The 16,737-nt window shown below is 37.0% G+C and overlaps 2 pseudogenes; both read right to left on the reverse strand.

Annotated features, from left to right (window-relative positions):
• Positions 1-7,668: 7,668 nt before the first annotated feature.
• On the reverse strand, positions 7,669-10,633 carry LOC102503062 (olfactory receptor 7A17-like; annotated as a pseudogene).
• Positions 10,634-14,663: 4,030 nt separating this feature from the next.
• On the reverse strand, positions 14,664-15,434 carry LOC102467722 (olfactory receptor 7A17-like; annotated as a pseudogene).
• Between the last annotated feature and the right edge of the window lie 1,303 nt (positions 15,435-16,737).

Here is a 16,737-nt window from a genome sequence, read left to right on the forward strand (position 1 = left end):
AAAAAAAAAATTGGATATTTGATGGCTGCAGTGAGCGGTATGGGCCCAGTTGGGTTCTACTTTATAGTATGCTCTTTTTACCCAATGGGGTTTAGGCCTAAAGTCAGACTTGAGTTCATGTAGAGGCATGTGTCAGCTGTGATAACTATTGGAGAGACTTAGACTAATTAAGAGCACTGACAGATCATTTGGGGAGGGGTGAGGCACGGAGGGCAATCGGGGATGACAGGGACAATGTGGGAGGAGGATGGGTCATAACAGAGGGAGGGGGATGGGGAATCTAGGAGGGGAAAACAAAAGGCAAGGTATGCAGGACACGGGAATTGGGAAATTATTTGCTGAGAACATATATGTTGACGTGCTTGATTGAGCCAATGCACAGTATATGTTGGATGGAAAATTCATTTGTGTGTTGCGATGGGAAAAAAAATTATAATAAAAAATAAACTATAAAAAAAAAAGAGAAGAGGATAGAGAAAGATAGCAAGTGAACAATAGAGGGGATGTTAGTGAGAAACAGATATGGTTTATTATCTGTTGAAGATGACGTGTATAGTATTCTCAACTGGACTGGTCTGGGAAGTATTTCATGATGGGTGAAGTCTTTTAACAAGCAAAATGAGAAATAGTGATTGACTGTTTTAAAAAAATATAATAACAATAATTATTGGGAAATGCATGGAAAAGACTTTGAATGATAAAGCGGGGAGATCGATGCCTCTGTATTGACTGACATGCATGGCATTCCCTTTTGAAAAAGCAATGGAAGTCAATGTAAAGTTATATGTAATCCAATGTAATATAAAGAAGATTATGATAATAATTTAAAAAAATGCCGTAAGAGAACCAAAAGTTATTGTATATCTTATCACCACTCTAATTCTACTTTTCCTACTTCTTTAACTGCAAGTTTCTGTGGACACTTTCTAATGTGACTAAAATAGTTTATTTCTCCCATTTTTTCTTGATCCTTATTTAATTGGATGTCTTTTTCTGTCACTAAATTGTCCACAATGATGTCTGCATTGCTGAATCTGACAGACACATGGCTATTTAACATATTAAATAAATTAATGATTAATAATATTGTCAGATAAGTAACCAAATACATCAATCTCTCAGCCCTTGCTAGGCTGGTTTGGCTCTCAGGTAATCTCAGGTAGATGTTCTTGACATCCATTGTCTCTGAACAGGTCCTGCAGTACCTACTAGGCTCTCAGACTCTCCTGTATGGGGTCTCAGAGAGGACAGTTTTCATGTGGAAGGGTGAATTTCTCCCTGGATAGTTGATGATGGAGGCTGAAGCTCTGTTTCTAGATGAGACACAAAGAATTAACTATGGTCCTCTAGCCAGACCAGAGACTCCAATAACATCAACTATGTCTTGTCCCACCTAAGGCTGTATTCCTTCAGAGACAATGACAGATGACATATTTAAAACTCCCTATATCTGCTCATTAGTTACATTTCCTCCTTATAACTACAACCTCTTAGTAGCTGATTTCCCTTGTGGATACTGGTCTGGAACTAAGAGAACATTTTCCTGTTGATTTGCTGCTCTCAAGAGACCAAATTGAAAGTGTGATGAATTCCATCTTTATTACACATTCTCTGTGAAATCTCCTGCCTCTAAATGTCATTAGCTACTTTCACCAACCATGAGTTAAAATTTATCATGGATCAACTGGTGCCATGGAGGCAAAGGTGCTGAATCCCATCTGGTTGAATATGTGGTTCAAATGCCAGATCCAGTGGCTTGAACATCACGCTGAGAACAGTTGTGGGTGTATCCAAAATCCTGAAAAGAGACTGGAGAAGAAGGGATTGCAGCATGGCCATCCCCTGGCAGTGTGTGTGGGGGGGTGATTTCTCACATTTCTTCTCTCTGCGTCTCTCTATCTCTTCCACTCTCCTGAGAGGACACATGCTCTATCACAAAAATCTTGAAAATATGTTTTAAATTTTAAAAGAATTGTCATTTAGTGTTTCATTTATATAACATTGGGTAATTACAAGAGATATACATATAGTGGGCTGAAGTTAGAAACTTATATGTTTAGCTTTTTTCATTTCATTTTTACACAATACCATTCCAGTAGGATACACTATTAGCAATTTTTTCTACATTGCAGAAATGGGACTCAGGAGGGTGAAATCACGAACTGAGTAAGGATGGAACTTTGACTGAAACTTCATCAAGATGTTTCCACTTCTCAGGTTGTAGGCATGGAACAAACAGAAAGGAAGTATCAGTTCAAGGGAAAAAATGTCAAAACTTCAACTCTAAAGGAAATGATAGTTCATATGATCTTTTTTTAAAAGTATGTATTTTTTTACTTCATTTTTATGTCATTTATAATTCATCATTGTACATTTTTACAGCATACTATGTGAGTTCTCAAAGCATAAATGCACTACATGTCAAGTAAGGCAGATATTTGCTTCATAATTCTTGTGTCTGCTAAATATTCTTTTTTTAGTTTTTTCATTTTTACTTTTAATTATTTTTTTTATTTCAGGAAAATTAGGTTAACATGCATTTGTAATAAATAATGCAGATAGATCCATGTGTCCTCTACTCATTTTCCCCAGTGGAAACATCTTGCAAAACCACAGTACAATATCATGACAGGTTATTAACATGGATAAGTTCAAAATACAGAATAGTTCCATCAACACAAGGATGGCCAACTCTGTTGTCTTGCAGCCATGTCCACCTCCCTCCCTGTCCTTCACCTCCAGCAGCCACTAAATTAGTCATTGTTGGTACAATATCATTTCAAAATGTTTCACAGACTACAACATTATCAGCCTAGGAAAAAGATAGAGTACATAATTCTGGGTGCTGGATTTCAGAGTGACTATGATATGCACTGTTGAAAATGAGCTGAACCAACTCCAGAATCTTCAAGATGGAAATAAGACTCTCTGGGTCAAAGATTTAAATATAAAGCCAAACTTTAAAACTACTGGTAGAAAACTCTTGAAGACATTAAGCACAGGCACTAAACCCAAAAATAGTCAAGTGGGATCACATCAAGCTAAAATCCTTCTTCACAGAAAAGAAAACAATGATTACAGTGAAAAGACAACTATCAAAGTAGCAGAAAATATTTGCACATTATTTCTCAGGCAAGGGATTGATAACCAGAACATATAGGATACTCAAGCAGCTCAGCCTTAAAAAAGAATGAATAATCCAATTAAAAATGAGCAAATCAGGACCAGAACATGGCATAGTGGTTAAGGGCACTTGATTCCTATATGACCAACAGCAGTTTGATTCCCAGATCTGGCAGTGTGCTTTGTCACTCCCACTAGCTCTCTCTCTGTCTCTGACTCTCTCTGATTAAACTGAAGAATAACAGTAAATAAAATGAAATAAATAATCCTTTTAAAAAATGGTCAGACTAACTGAATAGACAATTCTCCAAGCAAGACTCAGAAATGACCAAAATCCATAAGAAAATTTGTTCAAAATCTCGTCATAGGAAAATGAACCTAAAACCACAATGAGATGCCATTTAACCCCAATAAAAATGACTAGGATAAAAAAAAAAAAGAAAAAAGAAAAAAAAGTGCTTGAAAGCCTGTGGTAAATAGGGAAACCTCTTGCATTGTGTTTGGGAATGTGTATTTGTCCAACCTCGGTGTAAAACAATGAATGGGTTCCTGAAAAACCTACAAATAGAACTACCGCATGACCCAGTAATACTGCTCCTTGATATTTACTCAAAGGACAGAAAGACACTTGCATATTCATGTTTATTGCAGCATTATTCACAATTGTTAAGACATGGAATCAAGGGAACCAGCAGTTTGCGTAATGGCTATGTTGCTGGACTCCCATGTAGTCGACCGTGGTTCGCATCCTGGACCCGGTGGCTTAAAACTCACGCCGGGTGCGTGTGCATGTATGCCCAAGATCCCGAGAGGAGAATGGAGGGGAAGGGATTGTGGCATGACCATCCCCCCTGGGGGGTGATTTCTCGCTTTCTGTCTCTCTGTCTCTGGCCCGCCACCCTATAGAAAAAAAACCCCCCAAAAAAAAAAAAAAAAAGAAAAAGAAAAAAAAAAAGAAAGAAAAAGACATGGAATCAATCTAAGTATCCAAAAACTGAAGACTGGCTTGAAAAATGATAGCACATATATACTATGGAATATTACTCAGCCATAAGAAACAATGACACTCATTGTTTGATTCAAAATGGATTAATACAGAGGACTTAATATTTTTAAGAATTATCTTATTGAACTTTATTTATTTATTTATTTACTTATTTATTTTAATTTGACCAGAGTGGGGACAGAGAGAGAAAGTGGGAAAGCAAGCCTCCAGGTCCAGGACTCAAACTGTAGTCCGCCATGTGGGAGTCCAGCAACCTTAACCACTTTGCCACCTGTCGGCCCCCAGAGGATTTAATATTAACCAAAGTGAGCCTGATTTTTAAAGAGATGAACTGCATATTCCTACTCACTATGTACTGAATATCTGAACTCCACGATGGAAATGGAAAGATCCCAAGATATGATAGTAGAGAGGATAAGTGTAGACAGCAGAGATTGTAAGGAGGGCAATGGGTGGTTGAAGCTGGGTGGAAGGAGAGAAGAGAAGGAAAAATTAACAGACAAAAAGTGGTAAAGTCCTAAAGTTTAAAACAAGAAAAAGATCTGTAATTTTAGCTTTAAAAAATAAAAATTAAAAAAATCTTTTGATCAGTTATAAAATACATTAGAACCCAAAGTCCACATTATCAGGAAGACCAGTTAAAGTCCCAAGGGAAAGAAAAGAGAAATAAGAAAGAAAGAAAGAAGAAAACAAGTGTTGGTGAAGCTATAGAGAAATTGTATCCATTGTGCACTATTTGTGGGAATATAAAATAGTGTAGCCACAATAGAAAACAGTATGGAAGTTTCTTTAAAAAATAAAATAAAAATGGAATTACTATATACTCCAGCAAAAAAAATTAAAAAGTCCTAATATGTGATTGAATGATAGACCCAAAAGTGAAAAACCATCTTCTTCAGTACTTTTCTCCCTCGAAGTATTTAAATTGTTTTACATTGTTTTATTTATTTAGTGTGTGTGTAATATAGAGAATATATATATATATATATATATATATATTGCTATAGGATCATGTGCTTGCCAGAAGTACATAAAGAGACATAGAGACAGAACTCAGAACTCCAGTGGCCATGCCACAGTCTCTTCTCCTCCATTCTCCTCTCTGGATTTCAGACACATACATGCCTGATGTGAGTTTCAAGCCACCAAATCCAGAATTCAAACTGCAATCTGCCACATGGAATTCTCTGCCTTAACCATTATACCAACTACTGGTCCCATAAGGGTTTAACTTTCCAAGCACAATTTTTTTTTTAATCCAGAAAGGAGTACAATTTACTACTGTTGCTTCAATAAAACAAAAGAAATACAATTCACTATGATCTATGTCACTTGAGAAGAAATAATTTCTACCGAGCCCACATTGATCCATGAGATGACTGAGAATTTACAAATAATTTTGATGAAAGATTGGAAAAGATTTCAGGGAAGTGGGAAAATGACAAATGGACAGCCACTGGATAGTAGAGCAGAAATCTTAATTTAGAAAATTAATAAAATTATACAAAGATATTGAAATCAGAGGAATGTCAACTCCCAGAAGTCATAGAAGGACAAAGTCCTACTCCCAAAATCTGATCAAGAATCAAGAAATTACCTCTTAGAAATTGAGGCTTGCAATCAGGACAGTTTATTCTATTTCAGAAAAATTGGTCCTACTATACCTTTCCCCCAAATAACCTTTTCAGAGCTCTCTTTATGTCTTTATTCCTCAGATTGTAAATGAAAGGGTTCAGCATGCAGGTTACCACAGTGTACATCATTGAGGCTGTTGCATTTGACTGTGATCTGTGGGTAGCACCAACACTAAGGTACACACTTAAGAGTGTATGATAAAATAAGGAGACAACTGAGGTGCGAGGCACAAGTGGAAAAGGCTTTGTATTTTCCCTGAGCTGATTAGATTGTACGAATGGAGGAAACTATCTTAGCATAGGAGTAAAGGATCCCAGTGAGGAGAACACCAGCCAGCAGCACAGATGAAAGATAGATCACCAGGTCATTAAGAAAGGTGTAAGAATAGGCGAGGAGGATCAGCTTACTAAGATCACAATAGAAGTGGGGGAATTCCACATGTGTACAGAAGACAACCTGAAGGTCATTAGGCTATGTAATAATAAATACAGGGCACTTAAGATCCAGGATGCCAGAACAAGTTGTCCACAGAGTCATGAGTTCATGATAACTGTGTAGTGCAGTGGATGGCAGATGGCCATATACCGATCATAGGCCATCAGTCAGAAGAAAGGCATCTACCCCTGCAAAGAATATGAAAAAGAACATCTGAGTGATGCATCCTGCATTTGTGTGCATAGGTGATGACCTAGCTCTGTGTCTGGATGTTCACCAGCTTCTTTGGAATGGTGGTGGAGGTGAGACAGATGCCAGAAAAGGACAGGTTGGAGAGGAAAAAGTACATGGGGGTGTGCAGGTGGAAGTCTGTGATGGTGGCCAGGATGATGAGCAGGCTTCCACACACATTCCCTTCACTAAGTTGTCCACAATGATGTCTGCATTGCTAAGTCTGACACACATGTGGTTTGTCAACATATTAAATAAACTAATGCTAAGTAATTTTGTCAGACAAATAACCAAATACTTCAATCACTCAGCTCTTGATAGGCTGGTTTGGCTCTCAGATGATCTCAGGTAGATGTTCTTGGCATCCGTTTTGTAATAATATACAAAAATTGCTCAGAATTATTTACATCATTTGATAGTACAATTTTTTTGTTTTTTTTTGTTTTTATTGTTATTATTATTATACATTCAGTTGCTATACAACATTTAGCTTGTAAAGATTACTTTTAAGAGTTACATATAGGGGGCCAGCAGGTGGCACGGTGGTTGAGGCACTGGACTCCCACATAACCAGTTATAAACATAACCAATTATAGGTCAAGTCCCAGTGGCAACATATTTTCTTACTTTCTCTCTCTCTCTCATAAAATTAAATAATAATAATCATAAAATTAAATAAAATATTTTTTAATAAATAGAAAAATATTAAAATGAGTTTTATGTCTTTCTAAGAGGTAATGATACTTGTAAAATATTTCTAATACAAAACTTGGAATAACATTGGGAAAGTTGAAAGATATTAAAGAAAAAATTGGGGACCAGCAGATGGCATAATGGTAACGTCTTTGGACTCCCACATAGTAGAAGATGGTTCAAGTCCTAGATCTGGCAGCTTAAACTCATGCCAGGCGCATGTGCATGTGTGCCCAAAATTCCAAGAGGAGAATGTTAGAGAACTGATTGCAGCATGGCCATCTCCCCTGGGGGGTGATCTCTTGCTTTCTGTCTTCCTCTGTGTCTCCAGCGAACACATATACCCTATACCAAAAATCTCTTTTAAAAAATTAAGATTTTTTTAATTGCTGGATATGAGAGTGCAGAAAGCTAAATAAAGTGTCACTTAAATTGTATAGACATGTACTTTCACAGTTTGATTAGAGAATCACAAGTGTTGTCTCTAAGGCTTTTAACCCTGCAATTATGGGCATTACTTTAGTTCCAGGTCAATGATTTTTTTTTCACAATTTCCCTCCAAAGATTATTTTCAGGGTCCTCTTTATGTCTTTATTCCTCAGACTGTAGATGAAGGGGTTCAGCATGGGGGTGACCACAGTGTACATCACCTAGGCTGCTGCACTAGAGTGTGAGCTGTGGGTAGCATCAGGACTAAGGTACACTCCTAGGTCTGTACAATAAAATGAGACAATGGAGAGGTGGGAGGCACAGGTGGAAAATGCTTTGTGTTTTCCCTGCGCTGATGGGATTGCACGAATGGAGGAAGCTATCTTAGAGTAAGAGTAAACAATCCCAGCAAGGGACTTGCCACCCAGAAGTACAGCTGGAAAATAGAGCACAATGTCATTAAGAAAGGTGTGAGAGAAGGCAAAGTGGACCACCTGATTAAGTTCACAGAAAAAGTGGGGGATTTCCGAATTTGCACAGAAGGACAGTCGCAAAACCATTAAGCTTTGTGACAAGGAATTCAGGGCACTCATGATCCAGGATGTCAGAACCAGCAATGCACAGAGCCAGGAATTCATGATGACTGTATAGTGCAGGGGGTGACAGATGGCCACATACCAGTCTTAGAACATCACTGTCAGGAGAATGTCATCTACCCCTGCAAAGAGTATGGAAAAGAACATCTGGGTGATGCAGCCTGAATAGATGATGACTTTGCTCTGTGACTGAATGTTCACCAACATCTTTGGGATGGTGGTGGAGGTGAAACAAATCTCTACAAAGGACAGGTTGGAGAGGAAGAAGTACATGGGGGTGTGCAGGTGGAACTCTGAAATGATGGCCAGAATTATGAGCAGGTTTCCACACACAGTGATCAGGTACATAGAGAAGAAAAGCCAAAATATGAGGGGCTTAGGAATCCTTATCCCGTTTCTTTTTCCCAATAATCATGTATTCTACAATATTTTTAACTTATTTATTTATTGACAAGCAATAACATATTTATGGAGTACACTGTAATGTTTCAATAGGCTTGTTTTGTTTTGTTTTTAGTTTTGCTATTTGGAACATGCTCTACCCAGACACAGAGAGAGGAATAGTGAGAAATCACTCCCTCTCCCTGGGAGAATGGCCATGTCACAATACCTTCTGCTCTCAGGATGTTGGGTGTGCATGCAAACATGACTGCCATGTTTTCTGGGTCACTGGTCTAGAACTTGACTTATGCAGTTGACCACATGCAATCTGGCCACATTAACTACCAGACCACCCGCTGGCCCAATAATTGTAATTATATATCCATTAAAAAACAACTCGGGACCAGCAGATGGCATAATGGCTACATCACTGGACTCCCATCTAGTCAATAGTGGTTCAAGTCCCAGACCCAGTGGCTTAAACTCACACTAAGTGTGTGTGCATGCATGCCCAAAATCCCAAGAAGAGAATGGTGGAGAAGGGACTGTGGTGTGACCATTCCCCCTGGAGGGTGATTTCTCGTTTTCTGTCTCTCTGTCTCTGTCTTTCTGGTGACTGCACACTCCCTTTAGGAAAAACCTCTCAAAAAAAAAAAAGGAAGAAAGAAAGAAAACAATTCTGTTGTCTACTGCTATTACTTTGACTTCTTCAGATACCTTAGCTTGGTGGAATCACACAGTATTTTATCACAAAAATCTTTCATGGGTAAAATTGAATCTCCCCTAATTTGTATCTCTTGATACAATCAGATATCTGTATTATAAGAGTCAAATTTGGAGTTCTAGCAAGTGTCATAAGGGTTAAGGTGTTGGACTCTTACAAGGCCAACTGTGGTTTGAGTCCTGAACTCCATGACTTAAAAATCACACCACATGAGTTTGTGTTCAGGGCCAAAACCTAAGAATAAAATGGAGAAGGGATTGTGGCATGGCCATTTCCACTGGGGGGGATTTCTTACTTTCATTCTTTCCATCTATCTGCCTCTCTCTTTCACCCATGGTAAAAAGAAAAAAAAAAAAACAGATTTATATCTACTACTGAAGAAGGATTTTTCTAAGTTGATAAAAATATGACTGACTATTATGTTTGATAGCACAAACTCTATTAACTTTTCACATTCACTAAATTTATATCTATATCTATCAATACAAAAAATAATAATCCCTTGGTATTCTGGAAATTTTATTTTACAACTTCGATTTGTTATTTTTTTTAAAAAAAAATCAAAAGAATAAAAAATACTCAGAACCTAGAACATAAAAACAAAAATCTTGTATGATTTGCAATAAAGTAAAATGCTAAGTCACTCAAACCTATTTAACTTCACCAGTAAGAAGACAGATCTAAGTGAAAACTCTTTGATATTCTCATTTTGACCTTTGAATAACTTTCTTATGTGAAAGCCCAATATGCAAGAAGAAACTGTGAAATGTTTTCTCATGAACTACTGTTGCAAGGAAAGAATTGCAAGCACTCCATTCTTCTGTATCCTTCAAAATATACAGAAATATGCACAAATACCCTCATTTCAAAAATTTCTTAACAGACCTGAAAGTCACTGCATATCTCATCACAACTCTGATTCTACTTTTCCTACTTTTTGAACTGCAAATTTCTGTGCACAGTTCTAATTTGACTTAAATCATTTTATTTCTCCCATTCTTTTTCACCCTTTCAATTTGATGTCAATTCCCATTACTAAATTGTCCACAGTGATGACTGCATTGTTAAGACTGCCAGGCACATAGGTTGTTCACATATTAAATAAATCAATACTAAATAACTTGGTCAGTCAAATAAGAAATGCACTAATCTCTGTGCTCTTGCTAGGCTGGTTTGTCTCTCAGATGATCTCAGGTAGATGTTCTTGGCATCCATTCTCTCTGAACCATTCCTGCAGTACATATTGGGCTCTTGGACTCACCTGTATGGGCTCTCAGAGAGGACAGTCTTCTTGTGGAAGTGCAAACTTCCCCCTTGGATGGTTGATGATGAGAACTGAAGCTCTGTCCCAAGACTAGACACAATGAAAGAATTAAGCATGGTTCCCTCTCCAGATTTAAGATTCCAAAAACATCAACTATGTCTTGTCCAGCCCAAGGCTGTACTCCTTGTGGGACAATGACATATAAAATACTTGAAACTACCTTTATCCACTCATTAGGAACATTTCATTCTTATAACTGTAACCTCTTAGTATCTGATTTCCCCCATGGACACTGGTGTGGAAAGAAAGGGCAATTTTCCTGCTTAGTTCTCGAGAGACCAAGTTGAAAGTGTGAGGAATCCAGCCTTTATTGCGTGTTCTCTGTGAACTCTCATTTCTCCAAAGGTCATTAGCATCTTTCACCAACTGTAAGTTCAATTTAAATGTCATAGGCCAGTTTATGTCATGGAGTTTAAGGTGCACTATCCCACATGACTTACTGCACGATGCAAGTCCTGGACCCAGTGCCTTGAAAACATAAACAAAAACAAAAAAATTATTGTCACATATTGCATGTGTATGTCTTTTTTATTATTTTATTCTATTTTATTTATTTTTTTAAATTTTTATATACATTCAATCACATTATTTAGCTTTCAAAGGGAACATTTCAATATATGAACATTTCTTCTCAGTCCAGTTGACCAAAATATCTTCAACTGATAACACCACCTCCCCATCCTGTCAATGTATATCTTGAAAAATATTGTAGACTATAGAAACGTATAATAATTGAATGTAAATAACAAAATACAATTTTTAAATTCTTTTCAGTCTAACTGAGGAACTTGTTCTTACTAAGTCCCTTCAATTTCAAAAGCACAGAGTGTGGTGGAGAACAGTTGTTGATATCTCTAGAATTGATAGTATTGCCTTTTCAACATGGGAGAGAATGGTATTCACATGATACAACACCATGTGTAGTTCTACAATCCTTGGCTTCATGATGTTCGTGTTGAAGCATTTGGGAGTGTTATGCTCATACCATGCATTAAGAATTGTCATTTAAAAAAAAAAAAGGACCAGCACTTAGCTATGTCATGGGACTCCCATGTAGTCGACTATGGTTCAAGTCCTGGACCCGATGGCTTAAACTCATACCGGGTGCGTGTGCATGTGTGCCCAAGATCCCAAGAGGAGAATGGAGGAGAAGGGATTGCAGCATAGCCATCTCCCATGGGGGATGATTTCTTGCTTTCTATCTCTCTGTCTCTCTCTGTCTTTCTGGCGAGTGCATGCACCCTATACAAAAACCTCTCCAGAAAAAAAAAAAAAAGAATTGCCACTTATGGGGTCATTAGGTGGTGTGGTGGTTAGGGCACTGGACTACTACATGATTGACTGTGGCTCAAGTCCTAATGTTGGTGGCTTTGAAATCACACATGGTGTGTATGTGTGTGTGTCCAAAATCCCAAGAGGAGAAGGAATTGCACCTTGGCCAGCCTCCCTGGGATGATATCTCACTTGCCCTCTGTCTGTCTCTCTCTGTCTCTCACTCTCCTGAGAGTTCAGGCAACCTATCACAAAAATCTTTTAAAATTTTTTAATTTAGTCTTTCATTTATGTAACATTGGGTAATTTCAAAAGATTTATTTATGTAGACCTCTTTATATGCAACATACTGAAGTTAGAAACTTACTGAAGTTAGAAAAAAAGTAATAAAAGAAAAAACTAAAAACTATAAAAACAAAAGAACATTTAATAAACACAAGAATGGAAAGTTGTTTTGTGTAGTAAGATCTTTGAATTGCTTGAGGTGCAATGCATTTATGCTTTTTATCCACATTGTATGCTGTGAAAACATACAATGGCTACATGTAAATAAAATAAAATAAATAAAATAAAATAAAATAAAATAAAATAAAAAAGTAAAAATAATGGCAAAAATAGACAAGTAGGATTATATCAAGCTAAAAAGCTTCTTCACAGCCAAGAAAACAATTATTAAAGTGAAAAGACAACTCTCAGAGTGGGAGAAAATATTTACACATTATTTCACAGGAAAAGGATTGATATCCAGGATTCAAACGGAACTCAAGCAGCTCAGCCTTTAAAAATGAATAATCCAATTAAAAATGAGCAAACAGGGTCAGAAGGTCACATGGTGGTTAAGACACTCAACTTCCACATGACTGATAGCAATTCAAGTCCAGACCTGGCAGCTTGCTTTCTCACTCTCCCTCTCTCTGTCTCTGTCTCTCTCTGGTCAAATTGAAGAATAACAACAAATAAAATTAAATAAACAATTCTAAAATAATGGGCAAATAAGCTGAATAGACAACTCGCCATGCAAGACTCACAAATGGTCAAAATACATATGGAAAAAAAATGTTCAAAATATCTTGTCATAAGGGAAATGCAAATTAAAACACAACAAGATACCATTTAACCCCAGTTAGAATGGCTAAGGTCAAAAACAGTAAAGAACAACAAGTGCTGGCAAGGCTAGGGTGAAAAGGAAATCCTCTTACTTTGTTCTTTGGAATGTACATTTGTACAACCTTTGTTTAAAACAATATATAGGTTCCTCAAAATCCTACAGATAAAACTACCATATGACTTCATAATTGCATGCCTTGGTATTTACTCAAAGGATAGGAAAACACAGACAGAAAGACACTTGCACATCCATGTTTATTGTAGCTTTATTCACAATTATTAAGATATGGAATCAACCTAAGTGTACAAATGCTGATGATGGGTTTGAGAAGTGGTGACACATGTATGCTATGAAAATTACTCAGCCATAAAAACAAGGAAACTCCTGTTTAATTCCAAGTGGATAAATACAGAGGCCTTAACATTAACCAAAGAGGGCCAGACTTTGAAAGAGACACACTGTATATCCCCACTCGATATGTACTGAATGTCTGCATTCTATGGCAGAAATAGAAAGATCCAAAGATGAGATAATAGAGAGGATAAGTGTAGATATAAGAAATTGTAAGAGAGGGCAGTAGGTGGTTGAAAGTGGGTGGAAGGAGAAAAGAGAAGAAATGATTAACAGTCTAAAGACTGAAAAGTTCTCTGTTTTTTAAAAAGAACTAAATTTTTATTAAAAAAAAAAAACTTTGACCAGTTATAAAGCACACTATGTGCCAAAGTCCACATTATCAACAAGAACAGTTAAGATCCTAGCACTAGCACATGATGGAATAATGGACCCAAAAGTGAAAAACTGTGGTCTCAAATACTTTTCTCCCTCAAAGGATTAAAATGGTTTTACTTTGTTAGCACCGTTAGTTTTTTTCCAGAAAGGAGTACAACTCAGAACTTTGCTTCAGTAAAACAAAATAAATATTATTCACTATGATCTATGCCATTTGAGAAGAAATAATTCCTACCAAGCTTACAGTGTCTCATGAGATAAATGAGAATATACTCTATGGAATACTATTAAGCCATAAAAAAACCTTGACTTTTGACAGAAAGTGGAAGAATATGAAAGATTTACTGCTTTGTGAAGCAAGCCAGGCTATGAAGGAGAGACACTGTATGTCTCCATTTAATATCTACCAAGTGTCCACACTCTATGACAGAAACTGCTTGACTAAAGGATATAGAAACACAGTAAATGAATATAAATACCAGATATAGTGTGTTTGAAAGAGTAGGGTCTGAGGAAGGACATTTAGAAGAAAAATAGAGAAGAAAAGCCTTAATGGGACAAAGAAATGTGGTGTTATCTGTTGAAGATATTTTATAGTTTTATCAACTAGACTAGGGAGAAATGTTCACCTGTTGAAATATTCACTTTGTAAGCTAAATACTGTGATTAAATGCATAAAAGAAAATGAAATTTAAAAAATGTAAAATCTTTTTTAAAAAATAAAAAGAAATAATTTTGATGCGAGATTGGAAATGACTTTGATAAAGTGGGAAAATGACAAAGGCAAAAGCTGTTGAATATCAGAGAGAGCAGAAATCTTAATTTAAAGGCTTACTAAAAGTATAAGTTCAAATATTTTGAAGATATTGAAATCAAAGAAATGGAAAAAGAAATGGAAACTCCAGGCACTCATAGGAGGACCAAGTTTAACTAACTCGTAGGCATTGAGCCTGGGAAACAGGGAAGCATATTCTGTCCTAGAAAATTGGTCCTTTTATAGCTTCCCCCAAAATAATCTGCTGGGTCTTTTTTGTGTCTTTATTCCTCAGACTGTAGATGAAGGGGTTCAGCATGGGTGTGACCAGTGTACACCACTAAAGCTCTTGCACTTGAGCATGAGCTGTGAGTAGCAGCAGAGCTAAGGTACACGTCCATGTCTGTGCAATAAAATAAGGAGATGACCGAGAGGTGAGAGGCACAGGAGGAAAATGCTTTTTGCTTCCCCTGAGATGATGGGATTGCACGAATAGAGGAAACTATCTTACAGTATGAATAAATGATCCCAGAGAGGGGACCACCACCAAACAGCACAGATGTCAAATACCTTACCATATCATTAATAAAGGCATCAGAGCAGGCAAAATGAAACAGCTTACTGATATCACAGTAGAAGTGGGAGACTTCCACACAGGTACAGAAGGACAGCCACAATGCCATTAGGCTATGTAATAATGCATGCAGGGCAGCTATGATCCAGGATGCCAGAGCCAGTTGTCCACAAAACCGGGGTTCAGGATGACAGAGTCGTGCAGGGGCTGACAGATGGCCATGTATTGGTCATAGCGCATCACCAAGAGGAGGAAGTCATCCAACACTATAAAGAAAGGGAAAAAGTACACCAAGGTGATTCAGCCTGCATAGGTGATGACCTTGCTCTGTGTCTGGATGTTCACCAGCAACTTTTGAATGGTGGTGGAAGTAAGACTGATGTCAGCAAGAGACAGGTTGGAGAGGAAGAAGTACATGGGGGTGTGCAGGTGGGAGTCTGAGATGGTGGCCAGGATAATGAGCAGGTTTCCACACACAGTGATGAGGTACATGGAGAGGAAGAGTCCAAATATGAGGGACTGCATTTCCGGTTCATCTGAAAATCCCAAAAGAAGAAATTCTAAAATTTTTGTATCATTCATTGGTTTCATGTGGTGGCCGTGACTACCAAGAAATACAAAATATAACATGTTTACTTTAGACACGGCTGGGCTTTGCTGATGTAGCTGTAATGTTGAAACGTATTTCTAGGGAAGAAATTCATTTCTATATTTTACCTGAACTTTAGAGTTTACTGGTCCTTAACATATCCCTAGAAACATTGCTCATTAGAAGTTTGTGTCCTACTCTCAAACTTTTCCCCAAAATATTATCTACTTTACAGTTGTATTAAGAAGGTCACTTTTGGGACCAGCAGATGGCTGATTTACCTTGTTGGACTCTCACATAGTCATCCATAGTTTGAGTCCCAGACTTAGTGGCTTAAAATTCATACCAGGAACATGTGCTTGCATGCCCAAAATCCTGGGAGAAGAATGGAGGAGAAGAGATTGCAGCATGGCCATCCCCCTGGGGAGTGGTTTATCACTTTCTGTCTCTCTGTCTCTCTGTGTCTCTCCAACAAGTGCACATGCCCTTTAGCAAAAATCTCTTTCTAAAAATAACAATAGTAATAATTAATAAAACTAATTAAATAATTCTTTAAAATACACACACACATATGTATTTACAAAAAAAAAAAAAGAAGAAGAAGAATTTTTAGTGTATAAGCCTCTGATGAACAAATAAAGCAGGGCAGTTTAGGGTAGAACAGGCCCTCAGCCAATTTGAAATTTAAAAAACTCTCTAATATTAAATCTTCTATAAGCAAGTCAGAATATGAAACACAATTAAATAATTCTTTAAAATACACACACACATATGTATTTACAAAAAAAAAAAAAGAAGAAGAAGAATTTTTAGTGTATAAGCCTCTGATGAACAAATAAAGCAGGGCAGTTTAGGGTAGAACAGGCCCTCAGCCAATTTGAAATTTAAAAAACTCTCTAATATTAAATCTTCTATAAGCAAGTCAGAATATGAAACACATTATATGTCCCAGTTTAATATATACCAAATGTCTGCACTCAATAGCAAAAACTGAAAGATTATAAGGTATAATAGCAAAGGAGGCCAACTGTAGATATTAGAGACAGTATATAATGGGATAGGTAATGGGATGGGAGGAAGAGGATGAGGAAATAAAACAGCACATTTAATAGACACAAAAATGAAAACATATGG

This window comes from Tupaia chinensis, unplaced genomic scaffold (assembly GCF_000334495.1).
Source record: "Tupaia chinensis unplaced genomic scaffold, TupChi_1.0 Scaffold141791_1, whole genome shotgun sequence".
Lineage (NCBI taxonomy): Eukaryota > Metazoa > Chordata > Mammalia > Scandentia > Tupaiidae > Tupaia > Tupaia belangeri.